This window comes from Polypterus senegalus, chromosome 13 (assembly GCF_016835505.1).
Source record: "Polypterus senegalus isolate Bchr_013 chromosome 13, ASM1683550v1, whole genome shotgun sequence".
NCBI classification, from domain to species: Eukaryota; Metazoa; Chordata; class Cladistia; order Polypteriformes; family Polypteridae; genus Polypterus; species Polypterus senegalus.
This window is the reverse complement of record NC_053166.1, coordinates 152,300,313-152,319,909: the sequence shown is the minus strand read 5'-3', so window position 1 is coordinate 152,319,909 and position 19,597 is coordinate 152,300,313. Positions and strand designations below refer to the sequence as shown.

Genomic DNA, 19,597 nt, shown 5'->3' with positions numbered 1-19,597 from the left:
CGGCTGTGGCCACCAAGGGATTTTTAAAAAGACATCCGGGTTTAAGAAACAAGGAACGGATCAAGGGAGGAACATTAAAAAAAACACAATTCAGACGGGGGCGGCACGGTGGCGCAGGGGTAGCACTGCTGCCTCGCAGTAAGGAGACCTGTGGGTTCGCTGCGTGGAGTCTGCATGTTCTCCCCGTGTCTGCGAGGGTTTCCTCCCACAGTCCAAAGACATGCAGGTTACATGCATTGGCGATCCTAAATTGTCCTTCGTGTGTGCTTGGTGTGGGTGGGCACCCTGCCCTGTGTTAGGATATAGCGGGTTGGATGTTGACTGACTGACTGACTGACAATTCAGACGGCCTTAATTACAACAAAGCGATAGATTTAATCTCAAACAAGCAAAGAGGCAGCCAGCAAAGCCAGACGAATGTGTGCAGTGCTGCTCCAGTCAGAGTGCGAGGTCCAGCAACTCAAATCCAATTTCAATTTAAAGAGTTCTGCTGAGAAGGTGGAACCCACTGGCGTCCCTGATGTGCTCCAACTTCATTTTGCATCCACCTAAGGTGTCATAATTTCCGGCGCGTCGAAGAGCGCAGCCTGGACAAGCTGCAGAGCACATGACGCTATTCCTGATTTCCAACTAAATTTAGATATTGCAGATAAACTTTGGCACAAACATCCAATATGAAATTTCATAAACATGCTCTAGGAGGAGAGGGATAAGCAATAAACCAAACGCGACTCCTCTCCACTGCAGGCTGCTCCAGCACGCTTTGTGCCTCTTTATTTCACAGATAACATCACCCAAGGGTACATACAAAATATGATTTTTTTATTGGTTTAAGTCACCTTAACTTAAGCACATTTTATTTCTTTCATGTAACCCATAACTACTGAAATAGAAGGAATTCTGTTTCTTTTTTGTTTAAATGTATTTAAACTACCGGTTACTCTGCAGATATTAAAATATTTTTCTTCATATTAATAAAATGCTAAAACTGACACATGGTACATTGAAACAGTGGAAAATAAACCCAAGTGGAGACCCTAATTGAGAGCAAACACCACCTCTGCTCAGGGGATCCAAAATGGATCCTGGCACTCCAAGTGTTTCTGGTTAATTTCCTCGTCACAGAGAAAACTCCCGTCTTCAGGACCGACCATACGACTCTGCCATTCAATAAAAGTGCAACGCTGATAAAAATTGTGACGGCCAGGTCATCCCCATTAAAACGGTGTCTCGTGCATTTCAATTTCTTTTTACATCTCCATTAAACTTCTATAAAATAAATGGACGCCTGTTACTCCTTCACTTGAAGCTTTCAATTGGTGGCACCCGTCCTGACACATCAAATCAGCTACAACAGTGCATGAACTTTTTAAATTTAATTATAGAAATCAGTTATTCTTTGCCAATTCAATGGCAGTTTACCAGCATTTCCACATCCCCAACAGGAAGGAGAGACACATCACCATTCTCTTGGCTGGGCTAACGGCAGGCAGACTAATAATACTTTACACACTGAGCGTCACGTGGTCTTTGCTCATGGCTTCCACGTGTAGAGAACAATATACAATAAAGTGGACTGCTTATATAATTCAACGCTTGTAGGTCATCCTCCTAGAAATATGTACACTTCCTTACTGAAAGATTTGGAAAATCCAGAGTGGATCATCAGACTGGCCTTTTAGACCAAGAACTCACGCCACCTGAATTCACCGAGCCATAAACACTCCAGTAACTCAGAAACGGCACACAGTAGGACCACATGGCTCTGCAGAGAGTGGTGCGGTCAGCTGAGCACATCACTGGGAGCGCACTTCCTAACGTCCAGGTCATCTACACCAAGCGACCTCAAACCGGGGCAAAGAAAATTAGCAGAGATACCAGCGGCCTCTTCTCTGTGCTGCAGTCGGGGAAATGTGAAGACCACATCGGAGAGACTGAGGAGGAACTTCTGTCAAGGGCTATCAGAGACGGAAGCAATTATTGGCTTACTAGATTCGGAACTTCTAATCTTACAAAATGTAACTTGTAATACAATGTGTTAAAATGTCCAATTCCACATATACTAATTCATATAAACTACTTTTCATCTAGACTTTTGATGAACATATGACCTCTTAATTTTGTCTGTTTTGTCTTCTGTTCAATGTTACTCGATGTTTGCAACTTCTCTCTATCTATATATTATATAAAAAAAAATGTTAGGTCGAGATGTGATCATCTCGGAGAGACACTTTGAAGTCCCGCGAGACTACTTGCACGTCACACCCTACTTACAAACAATTTTTCGGAGACACTTTAACGTCCCACGAGACAAGGAAGTGAGACAAACAGACAGCTGCTGTACGAGCTTTTAAATGATCTACGCACAGTGCGACAAGCAGAGCATGCAGCAAGCCAGCAGCTGATCTGTCCGCATCACCTTCACAATGCGACTGGCAGAGACACAAAATGACGAGCGTGAAATGCGCCCCTTGGGAATGGGCGAGCAAAGCGAGAATGGGGGCAAAGCCATCCAGTGTGTGTGTGTGTGTGTGTGTGTATATATCTCCCCAACATGTCTGTCTGTCTGCTTTTTACAACAGAACTACTTAACGGATTAAGATATTTTTTTTTCTATAATTTGCTTGAACATTACGGTTGATTTTGCGACTTCTCTCAATGCATTAAGAATCATACTTCACTTGTGGTGCCAATTTATTTGAGCATATTTGAGAGAGACACTGTGGGGCCCTCCTCACTCACGCGGCAGCCTCGGGACGTATGTTATACACAAGTGGACAAAATTGTTGGTACCCTTCAGTCAATGAAAGAAAAACTCACAATGGTCACAGAAATAACTTTAATCTGACAAAAGTAATAATAAATAAAAATTCTATGAAATTTAACCAATGAAAGTCAGACATTGATTTTCAACCATGCTTCAACAGAATTATTTAAAAAAATAAACTCATGAAACAGGCCTGGACAAAAATGATGGTACCCCTAACTTAATATTTTGTTGCACAACCTTTTGAGGCAATCACTGCAATCAAACGATTCCTGTAACTGTCAATGAGACTTCTGCACTTCTCAGCAGGTATTTTGGCCCACTCCTCATGAGCAAACTGCTCCAGTTGTCTCAGGTTTGAAGGGTGCCTTTTCCAGACGGCATGTTTCAGCTCTTTCCAAAGATGCTCAATAGGATTGAGGTCAGGGCTCATAGAAGGCCACTTTAGAATAGTCCAATGTTTTCCTCTTAGCCATTCTTGGGTGTTTTTAGCTGTGTGTTTTGGGTCATTGTCCTGTTGCAAGACCCATGACCTGCGACTGAGACCAAGCTTTCTGACACTGGCCAGCACATTTCTCTCTAGAATCCCTTGATAGTCTTGAGATTTCATTGTACCCTGCACAGATTCAAGACACCCTGTGCCAGATGCAGCAAAGCAGCCCCAGAACATAACAGAGCCTCCTCCATGTTTCACAGAAGGGACAGTGTTCTTTTCTTGATATGCTTCATTTTTCCGTCTGTGAACATAGAGCTGATGTGCCTTGGCAAAAGTTCAATTTTGTCTCATCTGTCCATAGGACATTCTCCCAGAATCTTTGTGGCTTGTCCACATGTAGTTTGGCAAATTCCAGTCTGGCTTTTTATGATTTGTTTTCAACAATGGTGTCCTCCTTGGTCGTCTCCCATGAAGTCCACTTTGGCTCAAACAACGACGGATGGTGCGATCTGACACTGATGTTCCTTGAGCTTGAAGTTCACCTTGGATCTCTTTAGAAGTTTTTCTGGGCTCTTTTGTTACCATTCGTATTATCCGTCTCTTTGATTTGTCATCAATTTTCCTCCTGCGCCACGTCCAGGGAGGTTGGCTACAGTCCCATGGATCTTAAATTTCTGAATAATATGTGCAACTGTAGTCCCAGGAACATCAAGCTGCTTCGAGATGGTCTTATAGCCTTTACCTTTGACATGCTTGTCTATAATTTTCTTTCTAATCTCCTGAGACAACTCTTTCCTTCGCTTCCTCTGGTCCATGTTGAGTGTGGTACACACCATGTCACCAAACAACACAGTGACTACCTGGAGCCCTATATATAGGTCCACTGACTGATTACAAGATTGTAGACACCTGTGATGCTAATTAGTGGACACACCTTGGATTAACATGTCCCTTTGGTCACATTATTTTCAGTCTTTTCTAGGGGTACCATCATTTTTGTCCAGGCCTGTTTCATGAGTTTATTTTTTTAAATAATTCTGTTGAAGCATGGTTGAAAATCAATGTCTGACTTTTATTGGTTAAATTTCATAGAATTTTTATTTAATATTACTTTTGTCAGATTAAAGTTATTTCTGTGACCATTTTGAGTTTTTCTTTCATTGACTGAAGGGTACCAACAACTACGGGCTGCAACTAATGATTATTTTGGTAGTCCAATAATCATTCATTTTTCGATTAGTCACGATTATTTCATGCCTGCGACCTGTGGTTGCACATCCTGTTCTGGGCTCCAGTGCATGTCTTACCTCATCTGCTCATGTCTGTCAAACTGTGAATGTCACCCTGATGTCTCTGCATTAACACGATTAAAATTAATAATAATCAAATTAAAATAACAACCAGTGAAACATATGAATTTGAAAACAATCAGGTGTTTTTATATTAGTGTGACCATCACAATAAAAAAATACATTAAACAATACAAACTAAAGTGCACATAGTCTTTAAACAAAAAAGTGCATTTAACTTAACCAAAAAATACATTGTTAAAACTAAAACGTTTTTCATATTTTAGTAATAAATGACAAAATGTAGACATAAACTATATAATGTGTAAAGCCTGAAGTGCAAAGATCAAATAAACACTTTCACAAACGGTTCAAGGATGATACAATAGCTTCTGTGGCATAGTGGTAAGATTTGCTGACTTGTAGTCAAGAGTCCCCGGTTCGATCCTGACTGCCTCGTGTATTTACCGTTCTGAGTAGCGAGTTGCTCTTATTGTTAATATTGTACATTAAACACATACATTTGATTTGAGTCTGTAACAGCCACTGTATTAAATGTATAGTACTTGTAAAAGTTACCCTTTTTTCCCCACTTGTATTCTCTTAGTCACGATCATGATACATACTACCGCCCCCCCACCCAGGGATCTGACGCTGTTACTTTTTATCTGCAACTGGGAATAACTGTAGATGTGAGTGGTGTTTAGAGGCAATGGAACTGGACATTCTCTGATCTGGAGGGATAAAAGCTGACACACAAACGCTGGCGAATCTGCCTTATTCGTATCTCATTGTCACTTGATTTTGTTTTGTTCAATTTTATTGAGTGTTCCTGCTTACGCTGAATTAGTATGCGCCTAATGGCCCGTGATGTCAAAGCCGCACTGACAAAAAGACAGAGACATAGGTTTATATGATATTTGGAATTATACATTTTATGACCTTATAGTACATTTCAGAAAACATTGTGGCATGGATGCAACATTTTTCATATTCATTCGCGTACCTTCTTGCGGTTGTAATCAATGACCGCGTTTTTTCCCCCGATCTTGCCCAGTCTGCACAGGACTCACGGACACGCAGAGGAAAGAATGTTCCTCTGCAAGGTGTGCCATGAACGCTCTTCTTTTCTCAGCGGACCGTGTACACGCCTTGCACAGTACATGTGCTTTGATCGCCGCCATTTCTAAAACTTGTCTTAGCACAAGTAACCGGCCACCTGCGTGCTGCTGCTAGCACTGAACAAGCTCACGCCTTCTGGTGTCAGCGCGCAGCACCGGTGGGAAAAAAAAGAAACAGACAAATATATGTGACATTTTGAAGAAATCATTGTATGACCTGAATAGTACCAATCAGAACACATCATCGCACTAATGCAATATAATTTGAAAACAAAAAGATCGGGTGTAAATTTGTTAATTGTAAACGTTAGTTTTTTACTTTTATTTTCTCAGTCTCGTTCACGCTCTCCCTCCCCTCCTGATCTCACCCTTACTAACTAACTAACTAACAGCGCCAGCATACGTTCTCAAGAGACGGCGGCACCACATCTCCAGGATGCTTTTGTTTCAGATGCTCATGCTCCGCTTTACATAATCTGCATTCAACTTTTTTTCTTTCTCCCACACTTTAGAAAGTTTCTGTCTCCATTTTTTTCCCCATCTCCTTCCCCCTCCTCTATCCGACTTGCCATTGCAACCAAGTTTCTTTTCCTCTACATTCTTCTTCTCCGTTGGTAGGACTGTGTGCAGTCTTGACAATCGATAACAAACGATACGCCCCCAGACGTTCATGTAGTGCATTGCAGTTACAAAAACCAATGTGGTTCTTTGCGACTAGAGCCTCTATCGAAGGTTCTGTTCGTGACGCGTCGAAGATTTTTTGTACTCGATGTCATTGATTACGTCAACTAATTGTTGCAGCCCTACTTATATCTGCTTAGCTAGCGAATGAGAGAACTACTGAACAGATCTAGATATCGGGTTTTTTCCCCCCCAGAATTTGCCTGAACATTCCGGTTGATTTTGCGACTTCTCTCATCGCGCTAAGAATCAGAGTTCGCTTGCAGGAGTGATATATTCACTCTAATCCGAGACAGAGGCTGTGGGCCGAGGGGAGGGCGAAGCGTGACGTCAGGAGTAGGGAGCCAAGCAGGGCTCCCCTCGCTGTCCCGTTTCACTACCACGCGGGCGAAGCCACAGGGGACGCCTAGTTAATAAATAATATAAAAAGCCACAATGGGATTGCTACAGCCTTAAAACTCAAAGTTGAACAGGTTAGGGTACTGAAATGTATCCTGATGAATCCCACTTTGTGTCTTGCATGTTATGGGCTTTCAGTCAACATAGTAATACAGTACCGTTCAAAAGTTTGGAGTCAACCAGAATATTTCATGTTTTTGATAGAAATTCATACCTTTCTATCTAGGAACCATTAAACAGACTTAAAAACATAGGGACTATGAAGGGATGGACCTTTAAAAGAAATGAATAAAGCCAAATTGTAACAAGTAGTTTAAGAAACAAAGAACATATGTGGATTTCTAAGTGCACGATACTTTAAAATTTAAAAAATTGGAACTCCTCATATTATCAAAAAAAGGCAGTATTACAGCCACTACAAGACTGTTAACTAGAAGACATAATTGAAAACCAAAAAGCAAGTTATATAAAATTAAACAAGGTATTTAAAATGGAACAGTTAAAGAGAAGCCCTCAGCAGGTTTGGAAAGGACTTGCAGTTACTGCTGAAGAATATCCACCACAGTGCTGGACGCCCAGGTCTCCGGAGGACTGGCAGCAAACATTCATTTCAGTTTCTACAACCCCAGAGAAATCATGAAACGCAGGGCCTCCCTGACAAGTTCCTTAATATCCTCAAACAGTTTAAGAAGTCATTAATTGATAACTTCATTCAAACAATAATTATACCTTTATCAATTCCAATTAAAGTCGGGTTTAGTATTTTTTTTTAAAGAATTGCTATAATTACTACCCAAACTTTCTTATAAAGGCCAAATTCCTGCAGGCGTAAAAATAGAGGCTGGTTGGCACAATAGCTTATACATTCAGACTTCCAAATCCTAATTAAACAAAGGCTTTTACTCATGAATGTGCCAAACCAAATTAAGATCACACTGCAGCGGGGGCCTATCATGGTGGTAATGGATACAAGGCAGGAGCCAGCGCACTTAACATCCACCCACACACACACACACACACACAATTAGAACCACCAGTCAGTTCTCGTCAGTTTAGGAGGATAACCAGAGTGAAGCCACAGACAGAGGGAGGACACTGGAAAAGCACCCTGGCTGTGGATGGGTCTGGGATTCAAACCCTGGACACTGGACCTGTTCAGCAGTCCCATCAGCACTGCGCACTGGTAACTGATTGCAACCCACAGCGAAAACGAATATGTGCAAAACAGTGTATGTATGGCCTCGAATTACAGTATTCACGTCGCAAGACCCTTAGATTAAAATAGTATTTGTTTGGTATAATCGGCTCATCTTGTGCAGTCATTGAGGGGTCATGACAGCACTTGGCAAGAAATAAAAAGTCGACAAGACTAGTCCCTGGTGAGGTGATGCAGAATCTGCTGTTGGTTTTACAGTTGAAGTCCTTCAGTTTAAATCAGTGGCTGTAGGTTTTCATTCTAACCATCTTCTTAGTTAGTGACCAGTTTTGGCTGCTAATTACTTTCCTTTTGCTTTACTTTTAAATTAACTTTTATTTAGCTGCCAAACAATAATGAGACACAAAATGTGCTGCCACATGACCAGCTAACCTGTGCCCATCACACAATATGTGGACACCAGTAACGGCGCACTGCAGTGACCACGCTGGACTTGAGCATTCCTAGTTTTCATCCTCTTTCTCTGTACGTTTAGCGTTCATTTGCTCAGAGGTTGATGTGCTTGGTGCTTCCTGAGCAGCTCTTCTTCTCTCCACCCTAACAGCCTGCTGTTCTCGTCTTCCGTGGGCATCTTTTTGCATTAAAACTGATTAAGTCCGCGTTTGTGTTGCAATTACTTAGTACGTTTTCCTTAATTTTTCACGTAAACTGGCACTCGAGCCTTCAATCTGCCTCAAGAGCCTTCAATCTGCCTCAAGAATGATTTAAGATATGAAGAGGCAGGGGAAGTGACGGCAAAGGTGGTAGGGAATGAGAATGGCGCTCATACGCATGAGCCGCACGTCCGCCCTGCTGGCCGCTGCGGAGAGTTGATTGCACAATAAAATAAAAACAGTGGAATAATCTTGGAGGTCAATCATCACCCCGAAAGTGGAGAGCAGACATCATGTAGTATACGTGTACCAACTTTCAGGTTAATAGTTCAAACGGTTTGCAAGCTACAGGTGATTTAAAATCCTGGCAGGCAAACGAACAGCCACAGTAAGTTGGTAGGGTTGGGTAAGGTCAGGTCAGGATGGATGGATGGATAGAGGTGAAGTTCTCACTAAGGTTGATCTCCAAAGCATTCTGACTGTGTTCTTAGAAAAAACAGAGAATCAACCGTTTTGGAAATGTCTGCTGCTCTCATTCTGCTACAGCAGACAAGCCATGGAATTAAATAACGGGTTGAATTAACAGCAAGAATCGGCTTCTCATTAAGACTCTGTTTGGAGTGAAACTGGTTGGAGTTTGAAGCCCCAATTTACCTGCTCATCTGTCATTTCATGTCTCATTTCTGTCTGGCTACCATTTAATGATGAAAAGAATCAATTCAGAGGACTGAATCCTTAAAAACAGGGCTATGAAAATGAAGGGGAAAGAAGTGAATTAGCAGGGAAAACTGGTCACCGATTAGGAAAAGGGTTAGAATGAAAAGCTGCGGCCCTCCAGGCCAGGAGTTCGACATCCATGAGTTAAATCCACAGCTGAGCTTCCAAGCCGAGCAGGCAGCTCTTCATTTTACTTCCCAACGTGGCTCCTTTCTCTTCAAGCTTATGGTTATGTGTGTCCATTGGTTCAGGTGAATATTTTCCAAGTCAGCTCTTGGTGCATCTTCTTGCCAATTAGTGCTTTTAGCCCCCCAATGATGAACCTTCTACTCTGTGGCCACATCTGGGCCACTAATCCTATGGCTTGCAGTGTTTCAAAAAAAATCATATTATTCCTTACAACTTTCACGTCAAAACATCAAACCAAGACTTGGCTTAATAAGCATTTAACTGCATGAACATAAAGCCATTGTTTAATTAAGTTACACAGACAAAGCATTTCTAGCCACAAAGAGGCAAGTCAGCAGATGAAATGACAGCCTCTGCAAGTGGGGGCTTCACTCCCAAATCTGAACAAAACAAAACGGCAGGTTAAAGCTGCTGGTGAGCAGGAAGTGCAAATGTATGGCAGGCCGACTGCTGAGGTGGATTAATTACTTCATTTCAGCTTTACTGCAAGTGCTTGAATTTTGGGTATTCTTGTTATTTGCATTATTAAAGTTATAAGCCGAGTTGTTTCAATCTGTCAAAGGCTAGTGAGGTACTTTTATTTCTTTTTAACTGTAAAACGAGCCAAAAATGAACATGTGGATGTCAAACAGCTAAACAAATTAAACCAGGGCTCAAACATCACCAGACAGTGAGACTAGTCTTCATCCCACTTTAGTGAGATTTTTCCCACCTCTGATTGTAAATGAGGGTGGCATGGTGGCGCAGTGGGCAGTGCTGCTGCCTCACAGTAAGGAGACCTGTGGGTTTGCTTCCTGGGTCCTCCCTGCGTGGAGTTTGCATGTTCTCCCCGTGTGTGTGTGTGTGTGTGTGTTTCCTACCACAGTCCAAAAACATGCAGGTTAGATGAATTGGTGATCCTAAATTGTGTGTGTGTGTGTGTGTGTGTGCCCTGTGGGTTTGTTTCCTGCCTTGCGCCCTGTGTTGGCTGGGATTGGCTCCAGAAGATCCCCGTGACCCTGACGTTAGGATATAGCGGGTTGGATAATGGATAATGGATGATTGCAAATGAAATTCTCAATACAAGTGCCTTGGGAAGGGTCTGCCTGTGCACAATCACAACGCAGATTTCCTTTTACATTAAAAACTGTTGTAGAAAAAATGTCTGGTGCATTCCTTGAACAGTTTGCCATTAATTACATGTAATGTGACCTCAGAAACAAATGAAACCTTCCTTTTCTGTGTTAAATATAAATTCCTGTGAAGTTTTTGTAAATTATGCAGAGCACCGTACACAGAGTATAAGGATACTGTATTTTCTGCTTGTTGTTTGAAAAGAATGTGTAATCAAATCATAAACTTATTTAAAAATCAAAATACATAAAAAAAAAAAAAACACAAAAGAAAAAAATTGAAAACCCTCAGAAGTCATTCGATAAAAATACAAAAGTGAAGCTCAGTCAGGGTGCTGGCTTTAGACAAACGCAGCAGGCCACAAAAGTACAAGTACAGTCGGTCATCCTGCAATGTGTAGTCGTAACCTACTAGAACTAAAGGGCCGCAAAGCCAAAACTCAAACTGGACTGTTTATACGGTCATCAGAGACGCATGGACATCAAGTTACAAGCTGTTAAGGTGCTCCTCACCACTATTACAACCCAAGAGGATTATGGGAACATGTCTCCTATTCCTGGCCATACACACAAACTTACCTGCTGCTCTGGTTAATATCCACAGTTTACGAAAAGAATTTCATAAAGCTTTAAAGCTGCTTTCAGAAATGAATTGTGAATTATTGATAGTTTAAAGTTTTGTCAACTGAAATTCAATTCAAAGACGTCAGTCATTATCCAGCCTGCTATATCCTAACACACGGACGGTCATGGGGGGGAGGGGCGGGATTGTGATGGGTGGGGGTACTGCTGGAGCCAATCCGAGCCAACACAGGGCGCAAGGCAGGAACAAATCCCCGGGCAGGGCGCCAGCCCACCGCAGGCAATTCAAAGACATGCCAACTATAAAAAAATATCTGCATATACGAGACAGGCTACGCAGGCCAAGTCTCCCTATTTTCTGAAGGTAATTTAGGTACATTGCAGCTTGAGGCTTAAACGACTACGGGATAAGACATAACCACATCATTGAACACTGGGACTGTGTTTTGCTTGAGCAAAATGGATTATAGATTGTCAGGAAGTGCTTTTACTTTTGGTAGAAGTAAATCTGAAGTAGCGACGTCCATTTACTCCTTAAAACATGCACTGGAGTAGTTTAATATATTCATAATCTATTAATAATGAGCACAAAATGCGGCTGCAGTAATTACGTTTTAGTAGGTTGTTTTTGCATTCATGGCAGAGCACGACATCTGTGAAGCTGGTGCTTTCTCTTACAGTCTTGAAAGCTGATGTTAAATGTGCGCTGACGAGCTGTGGCAGATTCAGTCCTGAAGTTAACATTCTGCCACGATCTCCTTTGAGTTTACTAGTCATAACAGCAGGTCACGTCACTTGCACAAACTCGCAGGCGATTCTGCACCGTATCGATAAGGGGGATGAGACAGAGGAGAGGAGTCGCTGGAGAACTTTTGTTTGCTGGTGCAAAGAGAATTGTGAGCACCTTAACAAGGGAATGGTCTTTGACTTTCACCACCCCGAAGAGCCTCTGTGTCCAGTCACTACGTATTCAGACAGTGGATATCGGGGTGGTCCACTCCTACAAGTACTTGGGAGCCCACATTACTAACAGGTTGGACTGGTCTCTGAGCACAGAGGCTAAAGAAGAAAGGGCAGAGCAGGCTTTTGTTATTAGAAGACTGGCATCCCTTTATGTGGGTAGTGGCATCCTTGACATCTTCCACACTGTGATTTTTTTTTTTACCCTGTGGTGGGCTGAACATCTCTTCAAGAGAGGCCCACCGAATGAAAAGCTAATTAAAAGGATAGGCTCAGTTATGGGATGCACTCTGGACCACCGAAGGTAGTATAAAAGGAGAGAATTAAAATTAAACTGAGTGCCTTTATGAACAATGCTGCACATCCTCTCCATGACACAGTAACACGGAGGACTTTCAGCCAATTAATTCAGCAGAAGTGTGTCAAGAAATGCGACTGGGGGTCCTTTATACCAACAGAAAGACGTCTGCATAATTCCTCACTGGGCCTGGGACTGCCAAGTCAGATTATTTCTTATTATACTGTCTTCCATTTTTAGTCATTCCGATGGCCATCAAATTAGGCAAAAATAAGGTTTGAATATTCAAATTAAAAATAATATTCGAAACGCTAACAGAACCAATTAAAAAAACTCTAGTGGTATAACATATAACAGGTTTTTACCAACATAAAAAGATGATTTACAGCAGTGTCCGGTTCTCTTAACAAAATCAGACTGCTTTACTGCACTCGTATCGCAATTAGGACCTCAAGTGAGAACAAAGCTGCTTTTGTTAACCATAAACAGTTACAGGCTGTTATAGTACAAGTCATCTGTGATGCCAACATGTCGTCAAGACTGCCCTGGTGTAAAGCCGCACTAAAAGGCATCTCCAACTACAGATGCCATTTGAAAGATGGAAATCAGAGAGAGTAGGTGCGCTTTTCCCTCCTCCTGCCCAGCGATCAGACCTTTTATTTATTTAATTTCAGGCACGGTGTGGCTGGAGCTCACGGCATTCACAGCAGCAATACACGTTGCCATTCAATATACTCGCGCTTCTTGGTGACACCCGCTCTTAGGCCATCAAATAAAGGTTCTTTGCAAGTGTCTAATTTAGAAATGAGAACTTCTGCCTCGCACTACTGGACGCTTTATGTGGGAGGCTGCTCTACCAGCCAATGACGGTCTACAGCAGGGGTGCCCACACTTTTATGGCTTGCGAGCTACTTTTAAAATGACCAGGTCTACCTACCAGATAACGCGTGTGGTTGGTCTGCAAGTCGGCAAACATCCGCCACGGGTGCCCTCTCAGTGGCGAGAAGCAGATTATAGAACGTTACATAGTTAACTGTCAAATAATGCAAAGAGTACGCAACACGTGTTTCGCCCTATTTTGGGCTCATCAGGTGTACACACTCCACTGCACCCCTCATCGGGGGATCGAACCTCGGATGTCAGACAAACGCACTTCGATTGTGGCACTGTGAGAAAAAAAAATCCTCTTCCATTTCCACATCCAGCCCATACACATTATGTGAATTTCCCCTTGGGATTAATAAAGTATCTATCTATCAAACATTTTTTTTTTTTTTAAATCATTCTTTAGTCGATATAAATTGGAAGGCTAACTAGATCACAGTCGGAGTTTTGCAATAGCTCGCACGTTTGATTGTGCGTGCAGGATGACCAGTGTGTTAGAAGAAAGAGACCTCAGACTGGCCTGTATGTCAATCATGTGGCAAATGCCATAGGGAGGATAAATGACTGACTAACTTTTTGAATGCAACGCGATCTACCTGCACTACGCCTTTGCGATCGACGCATTGGGCACCGCTGTTCTACAGCATTATGACTGCATAATGAATGCATGAGGTTGATTAGCATGGTCCATATATGGTTGGCAACTGGGCGTGTTCATGTACTCACATTTACAAAATGATTGTGATTAATAAAGAGTAAACTGTGCACAAATGTGCCAGCCTTTAGAAATCTCTTTTTCTATGTATGCATTTTTATTTTTTTGCCGTACACGTACTTTTTACACTCTAATCCAAGCAACGTTTTATAAATAAGACTCGTACAGAACACAAGAATATTCCATCTATTAAGGTTCTATACTTTGTTAAAAAGAATGTCCTCTAAAAAAAAAGACAGAGCACTATGAAAAATGACATTTCATTATTTATTTTATCATGAATAATCCACTCCTGGGAGAGAAAACAAACACACACACACACACAGTCTTGTAACTATAAATGTTCACCCTGGTTGGATTTCTCAGCAGTCGTAATTCCATTGATTCTGACCAGGTCCCTTGAACCCTCATCTGAAGTGGACCCCCAGACCATGAGAGAGCTGCCACTGTGCCCCCAAGAAGACTGAAGATCAGTGTGCATTCTGTCTGCTTTTCTCCTGACATACTGGCATCTACACGAACCAAAGGGTTCAACTTTGCACTTTCTGCCCCAGGTTGTAGCACTAAGCTTTATGTTTATTTTGTGTGCTTCTCATTCTCTCCATGTTGCATTTGACCAAAAATGATTTCTTTGCTGCATCACAAAACTAGGAAGACATCTTTACACATTCATAGCATGGACTTCAGTGTCAGATGCTGAGCAAGCACTTCACAGGATTTCCTTCTGTTCCTTAAGGAAGTGACTTTTAAGTTCTGCTTATCTAATGTAACATCTTTTAGGGTCTTCCACTGTGGTCTCCGTCTTCACCACAGCTTGAACACCACTTGAAAATCGTGTTTGGTGAGCTACAGCTTCTTGATATAAAACTACACTTTCTGTCAAAGTGTCTTAGCTTAGCCATTTGTAATCCTGTCCTGGATGAAGCCACCTTGTCATGGTTACCATCCAGTACTCCCATTTACTTGTTAGCCTGCACCACTAGCACACACACTGGGTTCAACTAAGCACTATCTCAACAATCTGAATCAAGTGTGCTGTTCATGTCTCTGGTGACTCTTTCTATGAAGTCAGTAGACGGGGGGGGGTCATGAGGTCGCTGTAAAGGGGTACATGGCCCTACCGATATCTCAGCAAAAGGACGAAGGTCCAAGTCTTTAGAGACCTAGTGCTTCCTGTCTTGCTATATGGTTGCGAGACATGGACGCTATCCAGTGACCTGAGACGAAGACTGGACTCCTTCATGTGTGTCTCTCCTTGGGTACAGTGGGCTTGACTTTGTGTTGCTCATGGAGTCCACATTACCTGCATTGTGAGGGAGCATTAGTTACGGCACTAGAGCCATGTGGCATGTCTCCCTGAAGGTGATCCGGCTCGTAAGATCCTCATTGTTGGCTGGACCAGGCCAAGGGGTCGCCAACGTAACACCTGGCTGCAGCAGATAGAGGGTCATTTCCGGAGGGTCTGCCTGGGGGGGTTACAAACCGGGAACCCGAGCTGTTTCGTCCTGTGGTGGGTGTGACAACGCGCTGTACCAGTGCATGCTCCCCGACCTGACTTGACATGTGCTGTTGGTGTAATTTAACACATCTATGGAATGGCTGCCATGACTTACGGAAAGACTTAGAGACCAAATGACAAAAGAGCAGAAAGTTTGTATAAAACACAAGAAACTTTTGTCACTTTTAATTTTACCAACATATGTCTGCATTTATCATAATGTGTTATTTAATGCTTTCATGTGCCAAAAAAACTGACTGCTCAGACAAGCAGGTTTAAAAACCACTTTCTTAAACTGCCCAAGACTTTTGCATAGCGCGGTTTATAGTTCTTTATTTGCAGTGCTAGGGTGTTGTACCGTGTTAGCCATTATGAATAAAAATGAGAAGTCAAGTAAAATGGCACCTTTAATTGGCTAACTGATCCGAGTACATAAGCATGATTACGACCTGCCTGAAGATGGGGCCTCAGTTGCCTCGAAAGCTTGCATGTTGTAATCGGTTCAGTTAGCTAATAAAAGGGGTCATTTTGCTTGACTTCTCATTAGTTCTTTGCCTTAACCTTTCAAGAAGTTCTGAGGGCAATTCCGTCATTACATTCGTCTCTCCCTTACCAGTATTTACTTCTAACGAAAGGTGTCACCAGCAGTGAAAATGAAAGCACTCTGATAAAAATGAAGGAGGGAAGCTTTCAAGCAGTAACACTGGTGACAAAGGAGTATCTTATTACAGCCGAGGATTAGCAAAGGCAGACGTCATTGGTCTTTATAAACGTAATGCTGTAAACTTTTGCAAACTGAAAGGTTAGGTGTTACCCAGCCTTTCTGAAAGGCCTAACATGGACTTAACAAAGACTCCCGAGGACAGTACACAACACACAGCGTGCATCCGTCTCTCTTCTAAAATTCGTTTTTTTTCCCCTGCCTATATGAAGGGTCAGGGTCAGTGGTTTCTGTCCATCATCTCATAAGTCCTAAAAGGCCTGAGCTTTAATAATGACAACAAACAAAACCTTAGAAAAAGAAGAAGAAGGTCTTTTCAGAATGGTGAAAGGATGAGTGGGCTTTAGCATTCACAGCAAGTCACTCAGACACCCACAGAAGCTACAGAGGCTGCTGGCCAAAGCCACTCCAGGCACAACAGTCTGACAACCATAAAAGCTGCTGCAGTACGGGCACAGTTAGCCAGAGGCTGGAGGCACCTTCACCAGTTACAAACCAAAACTATGAAATGTTCAATTTATTCGAGTTTGCTTATCGTGTGTGAATAATTTATGGTTTCTTTTGCTTGGGCAATGCCGTATACCTCCACTTTCTTCTTTAAGACTTGATTTTATCATGCATAATTTATTTTTGCACTATATGAGGACATTAAACACACACGACACATTTAAATGTGATACCCAAGATTTTCAACATTTACAACATTAGACACTGAAAACATACGCAGAATGGCCTAAGTGGCATATGGAGGAAAGCTGCAAGCAAAATGAAATTCTGACGAGAATCAATAAATGCATAAACAACACACTGAACGGGAGTATAAACAATTAAAAGACTCATGAAATGTGTTATTGTCATCTATTCCACTGTGTGTGTATTTAATGATTTCTTTTACTTGGATCGTGGACTATCTTTACAGACAGACCTCAGTATGTGCGTCTCGGGAACTGCAGGTCTGATATTGTGGTCAGCAGCACAAGAGCGCCGCAGGGGACTGGACTTTCTCCGGTCCAGTTCAGCCAACGTACATCGGCCTTCTAATACAACTCGGAGTCCTACCATATGCAAAAGTTCGCTGACGACACTGCTATCGTGGGCTGCATCAGAAGTGGGCAGGAGAAGGAGTATAGGAACCTAATCAAGGTCTTTGTTAAATGGTGCGACTCAAACCACTTACACCTGAACACCAGCAAAACCAAGGAGCTGGTGGTGGATTTTAGGAGGCCCAGGCCCCTCATGGACCCCGTGATCATCAGAGGTGACTTTGTGCAGAGGGTGCAGACCTATAAATACCTGGGAGTGCAGCTGGAAGATAAATTGGACTGGACTGCCAATACTGATGCTCTGTGCAGGAGAGGACAGAGCCGACTATACTTCATTAGAAGGCTGGCGTCCTTCAACATCTGCAATAAGATGCTGCAGATGTTCTATCAGACGGTTGTGGCGAGCGCCCTCTTCTATGCGGTGGTTTGCTGGGGAGGCAGCATAAAGAAGAGGGACGTCTCACGCCTGGAAAAACTGGTGAGGAAGGCAGGCTCTATTGTAGGCACGGAGCTGGGCAGTTTGACATCCATGGCAGAGCGACGGGCGCTGAGCAGACTCCTGTCAATCATGGAGAATCCACTGCATCCACTGAACAGGATCATCTCCAGACAGAGGAGCAGCTTCAGCGACAGACTGGTGTCACCATCCTGCTGCACTGACAGACTGAGGAGATCCCACACTATGTGACTCTTCAATTCCACCCGGGAGTAAACGCTAACATTATACAAAGTTATTGTCTGTTATAACTGCATTTTTATTACTCTTTAATTTAATATTGTTTTTTATCAGTATGCTGCTGCTGGAGTATGTGAATTTCCCCTTGGGATTAATAAAGTATCTATCTATCTACTTATCTCAGTAACACTGCATGCACCATAAAATATGGCTGGTGAAGCGTCGGTAGCCAGGGGCGCACACACTCAACTCTGTAACACGCCTAGGAGCTCTGAGCTGTGCCAGGGCGCATCTGTGGTAGACACGAGTGCAAGAAAAAGCAGCCCAGAATGTCTTCAAGAAGCCCTGAATTTGCCATCCTCTTAGGGGTCTGTATCTGCCGCCTGTACGTGTCACGCTTGATGGCTAAAGATTCATGTGCACTCTTCCAAGGACAAACCTATCAAAACACTGCACTGGCTGGAGCCCACCCTCTCAACTTAGAAGGGTTAAAAAATGAGCTTTTTCACTTCACTGCGTATTTCATGGCGTGTGCCGTGTCAACGAGAAAAAAAAAAAAAACAGTAACTAAATACATAAAGAAATAAGCAACAAAAAACAAATCAGTGCTCGCATATCACTTTTATTTATTGTCACATTTATAAATGAATTTGTTTCCTTTTACTATACACAGGGTGCTTTCCTCTTAAAACCAGAAGACTTTTTAGAACTGTACTGGTAAAACATAAATGAGGGTCGTGAGATTGTTTCAGATAAAGTAAGATGGTACTTTCAGCTTAGGTGATGTGCATGGTGGTGGCGAGCGAGCCGTGTGTGGCTGAGCCTCCCCTCCCTCTGACATTACAAGGAGAATCTCACGTGGCCTATGCGAGGATAAAAGTGGGAGTAAGACGTGACCGAAGTTAGAAAGGATTAAGATTAAGATAATAAGTTTACGGTTCAGAGTTTCTCAGAGGTAGAGGAAGACTACCACATAATCGAGGGTAAGGAGTGATGGGGAATATTAGGTGGAGAAACGGAGAGGGCAGGTCTAGGCTTGTGAAGAGGAGTAGTGCTCATGATGAAGACCAAAGACAATGGGGATGTAAGTTGTAGCAGTTGACATAAGAACAGGTCTCATGACTAAGCTCATCCAAAACCACAATGGTACCTGGAAGTTCATTTATAACACTTTATGTGGAACAGAGTGTGAAAATATTCTTATGAAAAAAAACAAGAAAATGCCTTCAGCAGATAAATCATATTTACAAAACGTGGCATACGAGCATTTTGGGGGCAATTCATTCTTTATAGATTACAGTCACCTTGTAAATGTGCATACGTGAACACACCTCGAACCCCAACCAGTTGCCACCCTTAAACAGCAATATGTGAACCGTGCTAATCACACTCATGTATGTGCAAATCACGAGACTGTAGACCTTCACTGGCTAGTACAGCAGCCTCCCACCGGATGCCAACCGAATTTCAGGAGTCCTATGGTGAGCTCTACGCAGCACTGAAATGTGGTGTAAGGGATAGGCATAAGGTGCCAGGGTGCAAACAGGTAACCACAAGTCACCTGGCACTTGTAATGACAGTTCAGCCAGTTACCTTAAAAACACGACAGCCCCGCCGTACAGCACCATCATGTCTGCCAAAGCTACTTTGCCTCAAAATAAATGAACAACAACTTGACCCAGGCCACCGAGCTGCAACA

General features: G+C 42.6%; 1 protein-coding gene across 3 annotated transcripts in view; it reads right to left on the bottom strand.

Annotated features, from left to right (window-relative positions):
* Positions 1-19,597, bottom strand: part of capn15 (calpain 15) — a 73,996-nt gene that overhangs the window by 37,390 nt on the left and 17,009 nt on the right. The gene's annotated exons all lie outside the window — the stretch shown is intronic.